This window comes from Myotis nattereri (genome assembly GCF_964212035.1).
Source record: "Myotis nattereri genome assembly, chromosome: 6".
NCBI lineage: Eukaryota > Metazoa > Chordata > Mammalia > Chiroptera > Vespertilionidae > Myotis > Myotis nattereri.
The window spans coordinates 37,875,188-37,887,264 of NC_138081.1; the positions used below are offsets into that span (position 1 = coordinate 37,875,188).

Consider the following 12,077-nt stretch of genomic DNA (forward strand, 5'->3'; position numbering starts at 1 on the left):
AGTAATTTGTCAGTACAAAGCACTAGTTGCTCACTGTATTTCATTGGGTAGACACTGAGGCTGAAATTATTGACTTAAAATTTGCCTGTTGAAGTACCATTATTTCCAGATGATTCTGGCTTGTTATTTCCTAATGATTTTCATTGTTTCTTAAAACTTCCCATCTGCTCAAGTTCCTGAGGACTCTCTGGTTAACAATAAAAATAAGCATGAACTTTTATTTGCATACATATGCTATATCAATTACAATCAACTTTTTATCTAAGAAATATAAAGTAAATCTGGACTAGGCTGTCTAAAGAAGTGAATTTGTATCTGGACTCCACTTAACCCACAATAACTTCTGTGAAAAATACATGCATTAAAATAACCCCTCGATTTGGTACACAGTTAGGTGCAATACTTTAGCTTTAGTCCAAGTTGGGTTTAAACTTATATTCTTTTCAAGATATAAAATGTGTTGTGTCACTTTTTTAATTTATAAATATTTTGAATATGCAAATTATAGAAATACTATATAAAATAGCAGTATTTATGACCTCCGCAAAGTTACCACAGTAGTTTTTCTCCGACAGGATGCCTATAGCTATCATGTAATTTACTTCCCATAAAATTTTATGTGGCTAAAAATCATAATATTGCTTTATAAATAGAAAGTCATCATTTTCCAGCTACGTATTTTATAGTTATATTTTATTCTTCAAATATAATTTTTGTTATATCGGACCTCTCAGTCCTTTGGAAACTTAAAAAGTCAATGCTAAATCTTCCCTTAGCCTAAAACACAACTACCATATTGATGGTTCACCTGAAATGGAAGAAACCACAGAAGACCAGAGGGAAATGATGCTAACTAAAATATGGCTGGTTGTCCCCCATGTTTACAAATAAATTATCTGTACTATACATAAAAATAACTATAATAATAGCCATTACTAAGGGCCTCAACTTTTTAAACTGAGATGGAACACCATATCTACTTTAAATTTCCATATCTACTATAATCTATTTCCAGAATTTCTATCAACTTTATTGATCTTCTGTCCATATACCAACACCACAACATTTTACTTACTGTAACTTTTAAGTAAGTTGTGTTTCTGGTAGAAAACATATCTACTGCGTTTTATTTTCAAAATATGACTATTCATACTTTTTCATATTTGACTATGAAAACATATTCATATTTTTACATGAACTTTAGAATCACTTCACTTAGTTCCCATATTTAAAAAATGGTATTCTTATTAGGATCAAACTCACAGATTAATAGAGTGAGAGTTTATATTTAATATAGTTTATATTATTTTTATATTTAAAATATGAAAACTATTGATTTTTTAAATATTGATTCTATATAGTTTTATACCTTGACAACTCACTTTATTGAATTTTCTAATTGTTTGTAGTAGTTTTTCCAGTTTTTCTGAGTCCATCTACCACCTACAATCTAAATACAATATCAACTATAATAGAATTCACTTTTTCAATACTTTGGATTTTTAAAAATGTCTTAGTTTGATAAAATGTAAATTGTAATTTAGTGAAACTTGCAGTTTTCTTCTTAGTGTATCATATACAGATTAGCAGAGGGAATGATCAATTTTAGGTATTATATGCTATGCCTGTAAAAGGGTTTATATTCATTAACTCATGAACATAAACAACTCTACGAGATAGGTACTCAGTTATCCCTATACTATAGTCAAAGAAACCAGGAACCTGAGGAATTAGATAACCTGTCCAAAGTTCCAGACCAGTGAGTGGCAGAGATAGAATTTGAATTCAGAGCTATCTGGCTTCAAATGAAATGCAGGAGACTGAGAAAACAAGCGGCTAGTAACCTAAAGAAGGAGCTAACAGTTAGCTGCTAACTGCAGTCGAAGAGGTTAGACTTAGCTCTGAAGATCACAAAACATGGTAAGCACACCACCAGTTCTCTGGGACAGCCACAAAAGCACTTTATTCCTCCTTAGCACATACATAGTGGATTATTTACCAATATGTGCAGGGAACACAATGATTTTCATTTTTCTGTATCTCTTATAATTTCTCTTATAGACTCCCATTCCACTTTATCTTAGTTAAATCTGAGTAAGCTCAATCAAGTCAGGTTCCACTTGTAAACTTAAAGAATCTTGAGTTAAGACAAAGTCCTGGAGTTAATTTTAGGGCTTCAGAACCCCAGTCCTGGAGTTGGAACTAAGTTCTGGGGCCACCAGGAAGGTGGGTGGAAGGTCATCTAGTCATCATCCTTCCACACTGGCATCCTCTGAGAGGCACATGGTGATCTCTGGTCTCAGCTATCGATTTGCTCAGGTTGCTGATCCAAGTGGGTCACAGTTCTGTCCTCTTGTCCAGTCCTGTCTCATCTATTCCCATGGCCTTTTAGGGATATGGGGAAAGTCTAAATACACTTTTAGTGTTTCAAGATACTAAAGCAATGTCAAAACATATCCGACACTAATTTTTACTCTATTTCTCCTGAATTATAAGGGGGAGAACCCTTATAACAAGTTTTGCCATGCCCTTGGCTATGGATTTGAACTGTGTCCTCCCAAATTCATATGTCAAAGACCTAACCCTCCAATGTAACTGTGTTTGGTGGTACAGCTTTCTGAAGGTAGTAATGGTTAAATGAAGTCATAAAGGGTGAGTCCTAATCCAATAGGATTTGAGGCTTTATAAGAAGAGGCCTTGTAAAATAGCTCTCCATGTACATGTGTGGAGGAAAAGCTACATGAGACACAGCAAGAAGGTGACCATCTGGAAGCCAGGAGGAGAGACCATTCCACTTCTGGGTTTATATCTGAGGAAGCCCAAAACACTAATTCGAAAGGATATATGCACCCCTATGTTCATGGCAGCATTATTTACAGTAGCCAAGATATGAGAGCAACTCATAGATGAGTGGGTAAAAAAGTTGTGGTACATACATAGAATGGAATATTACTCGGCTGTAAAAAAGAATAAAACCTTACCACTTGTGACAGTCTTGATGAACCTAAAGGGTATTATGCTAAATGAAATAAGTCAGAGAGAGAAAAACAAATACCATGTGATTTCACTTATATGTGGAATCTAAAGAACAAAGTAAACCAACAAACAAAATAGAAATAGACTCATAGATACAGAGAACAGACTGATAGTTGTCAGAGGTGAGAGGTGTGTGTGTGGTCGGGGGCGGGGGGGCGGCTGGGTGAAAAAAAAAGTGAAGGAATTAAGAAGTATGAATTGGTAGTTACAGAACAATGATAGGGATGTAAAGTACAGCTTGGGGAATACCGTCAATAATATTTTGACAAGTATGCACGGTGCTAATTGGGTACTTGAACTATCGGGAGGTCATTTTGTATGTGATTGTCTAACCACTTTGCTGTAGACATGAGACTAACATAAAATAATATTGAATATAAACTGTAACTGAAATATCAGAAAAAAATAAAATAAAATGGGTTTAATCAACCTGGGCTAAATTGTGAGTTTTATTGGTAGTCAGAGCTTGCTCTCTCCAGCTTCGCAGTCCCTACCACTCATGCAATGTGTGTCGAAAGGTTGGATCTGCTTCATTCGGTGAGGGCCTTGGCCCTGGAAGCATTAGAATTGAGACCTTTGTGAACTTTGTGACAGGTGTCAACATCTGCTCTAACTGGTTGTGACCAGTATTTACAGAGTCATATGACAAAAAGAATGACAGTTATATGATTGAAGCTTCCTCTGTTTCTTTCCGAAGATTACTCTTCAGTGAATCAGGTGCTTAGAGTTTCAGGAACTGTCTGACAATTTCCTGAAATTTTCCTGAAAGAGAACAACTCAGTGATTGGTCCAGACAGAGAGACTAATAACCTGACCATCTCCCACTACTGGGTTCTCACTTAAATTCCATCTTCCATTCGCACTTCCCCTAGACTTTTCCAGAATAGGGGGTATCAAATAACAGGACCGAGGCTTTCTTATATATTAAAATCTTAAACAGTAAAGTGTGTTTCTTGCCCATTGTCTCTCAAGCCCTCTTTTTCAATGTTTTTTCTTTCTTGTGGTCAGTTTTCTTTGATTATTATTCCACCTCTGTATAATATTAAAGTTTTTCCTGGTTCAGGTTCTGCTGTTGTTCTTAGAGTCCAAATACATTGAATCTAATTAACTAAGACTCTCAACTAGGTTAAGCCTAAGATCTAGAAAACATCTTCACCATCCTTATGTATAATAAAAATACAACCATAACTGACATTTAGATTTAAATATAATCTAATAGCTTCTGAAGTTGTATAGGCAGCAGGTAGCATCACTACATGATGCTGAATCATCAAATATGACTTAACTGGATATTGTGGTATGTTTTTAACAGTTTAAGGAAAGTAAAATGCATCTGAGGAATATTTTCCATAACAGTAAAAGTAAATGAATTCATATCATAACCTTTGATTAATCAAAACATTTTGTTGATCAGATAACCTGTTTTCCTAGGCATAGCTTTTAAAGTTCTATTACTAAGACACTGAAGAGCCTTAGATGAAAGGCTGCTAACTCAATGACCTTGAGAATGAAGTCACTATGAAGCTTGGGGAAAAGATCAAATCTACCTCAGACCCAGCATTTTTGTACAGGTGGGAATCTAGTGAAATGAACCTCAAGCCATTTTTTTTCATGGGCTTATTCATATTTATTCCATAGAGTTAAGGATGAGTAACATGCTCCTAGTACTACAGTACTGATAATAGATATATTAATATCCTGGGTCTTTTAGGAGGATCAACTCTCCTTTAATTCCAAACATCCAACCCTAGGAATCTGTGTTTGAGTCAGTCATTGCCTGGTCCCTTTAAGTAAGATGTAACATCACCTTTTTTACATTACTCCCACCTACCCCATCCCCCAACACAAACACCCAAGCTGTGTGATAGGGGTAATGCCACCAACTCATCCTCCTTCATTTCAATTACATTTTCCAGTAGGAAGTGTACATTGCCAGGGTAAGAGCAATTGGAAGGTATAGTTTGATCCTAGTGTTCTTTCAGAAAAATCAACTGTAAAACATATTCTTTCTGTGATCGAGTCTCTGATTCTAACCCCTCTCCTTTCTTAAAAAACTTTATTCCCAGCAATTTTTTTTTTTTTATCAGTAGGATACTGATAGTGAAAGGAATTTTAGAGACAGGACAGGCAGTTTTAGGGAAAAGGGGGGGTTCATGGGAGACAAATGCATATGTGAAGGGCAGAGATAGCTCCAAGATTCCAGAATGCTTATCTTACTTTCACAGAGGATAGAGGAATGTCACAAGATGAGGGGAAGAGAAAGAGGGGGGTACCGCGCGGGCTTTGGACGTTGAAACGGATACTCTGCAGAAGAATGGCCAATCAGGTAAACACGGGGGACATAAAGTAAGGAAAGGTCCAGTTAGAAAGAGTCACGTTCAGACAAAGAAGCTACCAGCATATATAAGCCGGAGGCAGTGCGACTCAGAAAAGATTTAGATTTAGATTTTTTCCCATTTTAGAGAGAGAGAGAGAGCAGGCTTTCCCCCTTTGGGAGCCCCTCCCCAAGCAGAGTTTGTATATGCTTCCAATAAACTTCCACATTTTTACTAAAGAAGCCTTTTAGTCCATGAATTTATTCTTCAAACTCTGTAGGACAAGAACCCACAAGGCAAGTCGGCTTGCCGAACTCCACGAACAATAGTAGGTGGCGTATCTCATGACCATGTCTGTGATTTTGAATCCTGAACAGAATGGTTGGGCAGTCCAAGAAGTCACTAACTTTCCAAGACATCTTTTCTTCTGACACGCATTAAGGAAATGAGGTGTTCGTTTTAATCAGAACATAAGAATTTAGAAGCAGAAATGTATGATCACTACTATTTTTTACTGTGAGAAGCTCAGTTCAAACACTGATTCTTTCAATTAACTGTTGGCAGTGACCTTGGTGGAAGGAATGTAACCTGTCTGCTTCCCTTTCTACTGTACACGGTTAAGCAAGACGTGTATGTGCCCAGCATATGGGGGAGGTCAGCAAAAGAGCTAACTCTGCTGCTAAACGCCATCCAGCCGAGCTCCAACACCGGGAGAGGGCTCAGTTGTTTTCTGCTGATACGCTCTGCCTATTGATGACTTCCTGCTTGATAAGACTTGATCATTTACACACCAGCAACAATCTTTTTCTACAGAGTGATTTATTGTGATCCTCCAAGCTACCAGTGAGAAAAATCAATTTCATTGTCATATTTTAGAGATAAGTCATCTAAATCCAAGAAACTTCAGGAAACTATGCCCAGGAAACAGATGTGAATCTTTTTCTATAAAGTGAGCCAAGGATATTTCCCAAGATCCCAGGCAACTAGAGCCAGTCTTCAAACACATGGTCTGTCTGACTGGTCATTCCCCTACACAGGAAAATAATAGTTCAGCCTGTCCCACAGGACACCAGGCAAACACCCAATCCCCTGCCCACTGACCTAAACAATACCAAATGGGGCTCGAAAGCTTCCCCTCCATTCAAGCTCCTGCTCCTGTATTCTCTGCTTCCCAAGTTCAGAAATTTCTCTTGAGATGCCGATTTGTACTTAAAACACACACACACACACACACACACACACATTATACTTGGAAGGCTTGCTGCAATATTATATGATGATGTAATTATTTATGCAGTTTCAGCTGAGTCTATAGAATCCAAAGCTTTAAAATCTATATCTACAGTTATAGATTTAGACAGCACTCTCTAATAGCATTTACACACATAAACACACATACATTTCCCTCAAATATTTAAGTTAAAGACCATTTTTTGATGTAACTGTCCTTGCTCTATTCTGACATTCTTGAAGTAGTGCTAGTGAAGTTTAAGATTAAAATCACAAGTCTTGCAGTTCAGATAAGGAATAAAGTATAAGCTCTAAAGGTAATCTCATGCTTCCAGGATTATGCCTTTAAAGATCAAGTTGGCTTAAAATATGGACCAAACAGAATATAACATTTAGAGAGAGCTTTTCTTTACCCAATCTTAATTAATGCAATAAAGGATATTTTCATCTTTATTATTAACAACTAGAGGCCCGGTGCATGAGATTTGTGCACTTGGGGGGGGGGCAGTTCTCAGCCTGGCCTGTGCCCTCTCGCAGTCCGGGAGCCCTCAGGGGATGTCCGACTGATGGCTTAGGCCTGCTCCACTCCTTGCAGGGAGCGGGCCTAAGTTGTCAGTCAGACATCCTTAGTGCTGTCGTGGAGGCAGGAGAGGCTCCTACCACTGCTACTGCACTCGCCAGCCTTCTGGGAGCGCACTGACCACCAGGGGGCAGGTCCTGCATTGAGTGTCTGCCCTCTGGTGGTCAGTGCACGTCATAGCAACCAGTTGTTCTGCTACTCGGTCGATTTGCATATTAGCTTTTTATTATATAGGATGCCAGTTAAGCCATTGTAGTTTTTCGTGCTATTTTCTCCTTTTAATTTGGGAATATGACTATTGATAAACATAAATATGGAGCAAATGATGGTAATAAATTATGATTACAGTCTGTTGACTTAGAACAAAGGAAGCCCAGAAAAATATGTTGCCCATTTTAGGCACTTAATTTGTGGAATTTTTATTCAAGATGAATTAAACAACTCCTGGAAAGTGACAAATAATTTCTGCTTCTATAGTTTTTACCCTTGCATGGTCCAGCTCAGTGGCCATAACAAGGAGGTACTTGGAGGAGGGCTTTATGTAGCCTTCCCATAACCATCACCAGCCTTGCATCAAAACTACCCCAAGCAGAATGCAACAGAAGTAGAACATTGTGCGTCCTAGTCATAATTGGCTTCAAAACAAGTCCCCAGGCTGCTTCTCCAACAGATGCTATCTCAAAGTTTCTCCTATCTCGACTGTCTAGAGCAGGGGTCCTCAAACTATGGCCCATGGGCCACATGCAAATACAAATATTGCATTTGTTCCCGTTTTGTTTTTTTACTTCAAAATAAGATATGTGCAGTGTGCATAGGAATTTGTTCATAGTTTTTTTTTAACTATAGTCCGGCCCTCCAACAGTCTGAGGGACAGTGAACTGGCCCTCTGTTTAAGAAGTTTGAGGACCCCTGGTCTAGAGCAGCGGTTCTCAACCTGTGGGTCGCAACCCCCTTGGGGGTCAAACGACCCTTTCACAGGGGCACCTAGGACCATCCTGCATATCAGATATTTACATTACAATTCATAACAGTAGCAAAATTACAGTTATGAAGTAGCAACGAAAATAATTTTAAGTTGGGGGTCACCACAACATGAGGAACTGTATTAAAGGGTCGCAGCATTAGGAAGGTTGAGAACCACTGGTCTAGAGACACCACTGGTCCTAATATCGCTGTTAGGACAATATACATCATTCTGCCTTTTAAAGATGTTGTGTCATAGTTTGGACATAGAGCATGGAGGTGGGAAACACACACACACGCACACACACACACACACACACACAAAGAAAACATAAAACAAGCCATTTTGCACAAAAGACTCATTTGCATAAAAGTGCTAGACCAGTGACTTGCTTTTATGGGCCTCAATTTCTTCACCTGCAGAATGAGGGACTTGAAATGGCTGATCTCAGAATTCCTTTGCAATGCTCAGAGCCTTGGATTCCTGGTTTCATCAACTATCTGAATCTGGATTGCTTGTCAACACCTGCTACTGATCTTGTATGCCTGGGTTCTTTTTTGTTACCTTTAACCATTTCTCTGGATGTGAGAACCCCTTACAGAGCAATATAATTATAGAGAATGGAGCCTAGATACTACCTTCAGTAGAGTCCCCTGGCTCTGAGCCCTCCCCCATCATCCTACCACCACCAAATGCAAAGCTGACTGGGGTGGAGAAAGACTGCGGAGTCCCACGCCCAGTGTGAGAAGGGGAGGAGAGGGGTGCTTATAAGAAGCAAACCACTTCGGCTTATCTCAAGTCACTTCCTTCCCTTACTCATGGTCACAGAAGAAACAAAGTTAAATGTTTTGAAGGAAAATTCTTGGCTCTGGCTCTCTCTCTCTCTCTCTCTCTCTCTTTCACACACACACACACACACACACACACACACACACACACACAGGACTTGTGCAGAGAAGGGAAAGGGAGTGCAAAACAAAGAAGCAAACAAAGGACTTGGAACAGTCTAGGCAGGGACTCCAGCTAGTGCCGAGAAACGCTGTTTCTTTATTAGCTGCAGCTCGCTTCCCCTGCAGGTGTCACGCCCGGCAGAGGCTGCCAGAGCACCTGGGCCCCCAGGAACTAGGCGCCAGGCCCGGTCTGAGGTCTTTGTAGGGAGGATCTTCCTTGCCATGTGGCCCATGGGAAAGCCAGCCTTGGGGTCAGGAAACTGCCAGCCCCCTTAAGTAGAACTAATTATGACCGCTTACTTCAAAAAGAGGATTTAACTCAAAGCAGATTTAGCAGGCAGTTTCCAAAGGGCAGTAAGAATCCCAAGCCTGACCTCTGAGAAAATCCTACAGGCTTCATTGCCCCCGAACGCCACAGGCCAGTCACGGTGGACGCCTCAGACCGCAGAGAAATTCAGAGATGCCAACTTAAGTTACCAGCGTCCTAGTGGGTGTTTAATTTAACACAACGAGTGTTAGGGTGTGCCCACAGTGACATACACACTGGTGGGCAGTCAGGGGACTGATCGGGGGGCGGGGGGAAAACGTTGACAGTAAAAAATACACAACACTAAAGTATAACCCGTTGAGTCAAAATATACTATTTCAAAACCTTAAAGTGGTTTGATATTTAAGTGAAAGTCAAAGCTGTTTAGTGAATTCTTATCTAAAACATGAAAATTTGGTGACATATCCCAGTTGTGCTGATCAAAGTATAAAAAGCATCTTAAGACAATTTTTAAAAATTTTACTTTGATTTTAAAAACCTTCTACATAGCACTTTGCTCAAAAGATTAGTTTGTTGGAGTTGTCTTAGTAAAATTACCCCCCAAAAAAGGGATTGTTTATCTAGAGTTAGTTGAGCAACATGAAATTCGTAGATAAACACATCTGGGATCGGCTCATTGTATAACTGATATAAGAGTACTGTTTGAACTATAAAGCTCTCCATCCCCTGTTATCATTTCAGTGACTCTCACAGAACACAGAAATTAGGAGAACAAAAAGGAAAGCAAAAAAAACCGCCTGGGTAAGTACAGTCTCTCCATCCACACACTGCATTTAAACCAACAACTCTAAGTGAACTGGTGCCATTTCAGGCATTGGACTAGGGTGTGACATTTTAGAAAAGACATATCTGGTTCTGATTGAAACTATTTACAAAGTGATCAGAAGATATTTAATCCACAAAGGTGTTCTTTAAAATTATTTGATTTCAGAACTTTAAAAAAAATCAATATCAAACAAGTTGGTACTCTTTTACTTGACCACATTCTGCCACAGGATATGTAACCAGGGTCTGTTACAGAGATATGTAATGTATGCTCTCATTAGGACCTTGTTTGCAATACCATGCTTCAGGTTGGAAAGTTCACAGAGATTGAGGAGGTGAAGTTTATTCTCACTGCTTGGTTACCAAAATGTCAAATCAGATAATCTATTTGTTCAAACATGAAGCTGATACACCTGAGTGTACAGAAGCAAAAACAGGCTTAAAGAAACCATCAGTTGAGGATATTGTACAGCCATTGTTCTCTTTTCCATTTTTGCTTCCCCAAGAAACAGGCCAAGTCTAATAATTAGTAACCATTACCAATACTTTTTTAAAAAAGCTAACACAAACCTGTTCTGTTTCATGTTTTATTTCCTCTCTTATTGTGATGTTTTTTTCTGGTAAGTAAACTAATCTGTGGAGACCAGATCTCTTTTTGGTAACTAAGTAGATAATAAAGCTGGGATTGAAAAAGCTGTTTCATCCCCTGTTATCATTTCAATCCTGGTGGCTCTCAATTTGCAAGACCCATACACAGAAGCAGACACCCTCAGTAACTCAAATCATCAGGATTCAAGTCATTGACTTCAAAGCTTGTGAAATTCACAGACTTAATTACTCAGCTATGGGAAGGAAAAGGAGAAAATAAGTTAAAAAGAAGATGCCAAAATAAAAAGGGGTAACATAGAGTTTGTCAATCTGGAGTTGGCTTCAAAGGTGGCAATCCCTAAAAAAAAAAACTACCTACAAGGGTAGATAAGGAAGGCGTGCCCTAGCCAGTTTGGCTCAGTGGATAGAGTGTCGGCCTGCAGACTGAAAGGTCCCAGGTTCAATTGCAGTCAAGGGCACATGCCTGGGTTTCAGGCTTGATCCCTGGTAGGGGGTGTGCAGGAGGCAGCCAATCAATGGTTCTCTCTCATCATTAATGTTTCTATCTCTTCTTCCCTCACGCCTCCTCTCTGAAATCAATAAAAATATATTTAAAACAAATACATTTAGATAAGCAAGGCTCAACACACTAAGTTTTTGTTTTGTTTTGATTTTTTTACATTGTCTTAAGAGTTTTCAACCCTTGGAAAGAAAAGCAGGTAGTTCGTCATTAAGTAATTTTTATATAACCATATATTAAGATTTTCTATACTGGTATTAAGAATAAATAGGGACCTAGCTGGTTTGGCTCAGTGGATAGAGCGTCAGCCTGTGGACTGAAGGGTCCCTGGTTCGATTCCCAGTCAAGGGCACATGCCTGGGTTGCAGGCTCGATTCCCTGGTAGGGGGCGTACTGGAGGCAGCCAATGGATGATTCTCTCTCATCATTGATATTTCCATCTCTCTCTCCCTCTCCCTTCCTCTCTGAAATCAATAAAAAAATATATTTTTAAAAAAGAATGAATAGGTTTCATTTTAAATTAAATTTTAAAAGTTGCCTTCCTGAATAAATGGATTTCAGTTCCAAAGAGAGCAAGTACGTTATTTCAAATAGAAGGCAATTAGTAGAGAGGCTTTTCAAATGTAGGTGCTTCATTGATCAAGTTCAAATATAAACTTCCCGAGTTGGCTTCCAGCTTTATCGTATTTGGCTTTCAGCATCCTAGTGGGGATGTGGAGTCCTACTTAAAGGCACCTTCAAGCATAATCACATGAATAGTTCCAGGTAAAAGTCTGTCTCACTCTCTAGGGTGAGAAACCA

The 12,077-nt window shown here is 39.0% G+C and overlaps 1 protein-coding gene across 1 annotated transcript in view; it reads right to left on the minus strand.

Moving 5' to 3' along the window:
- Positions 1 to 12,077, minus strand: part of FILIP1 (filamin A interacting protein 1) — a 192,186-nt gene that overhangs the window by 39,911 nt on the left and 140,198 nt on the right. The gene's annotated exons all lie outside the window — the stretch shown is intronic.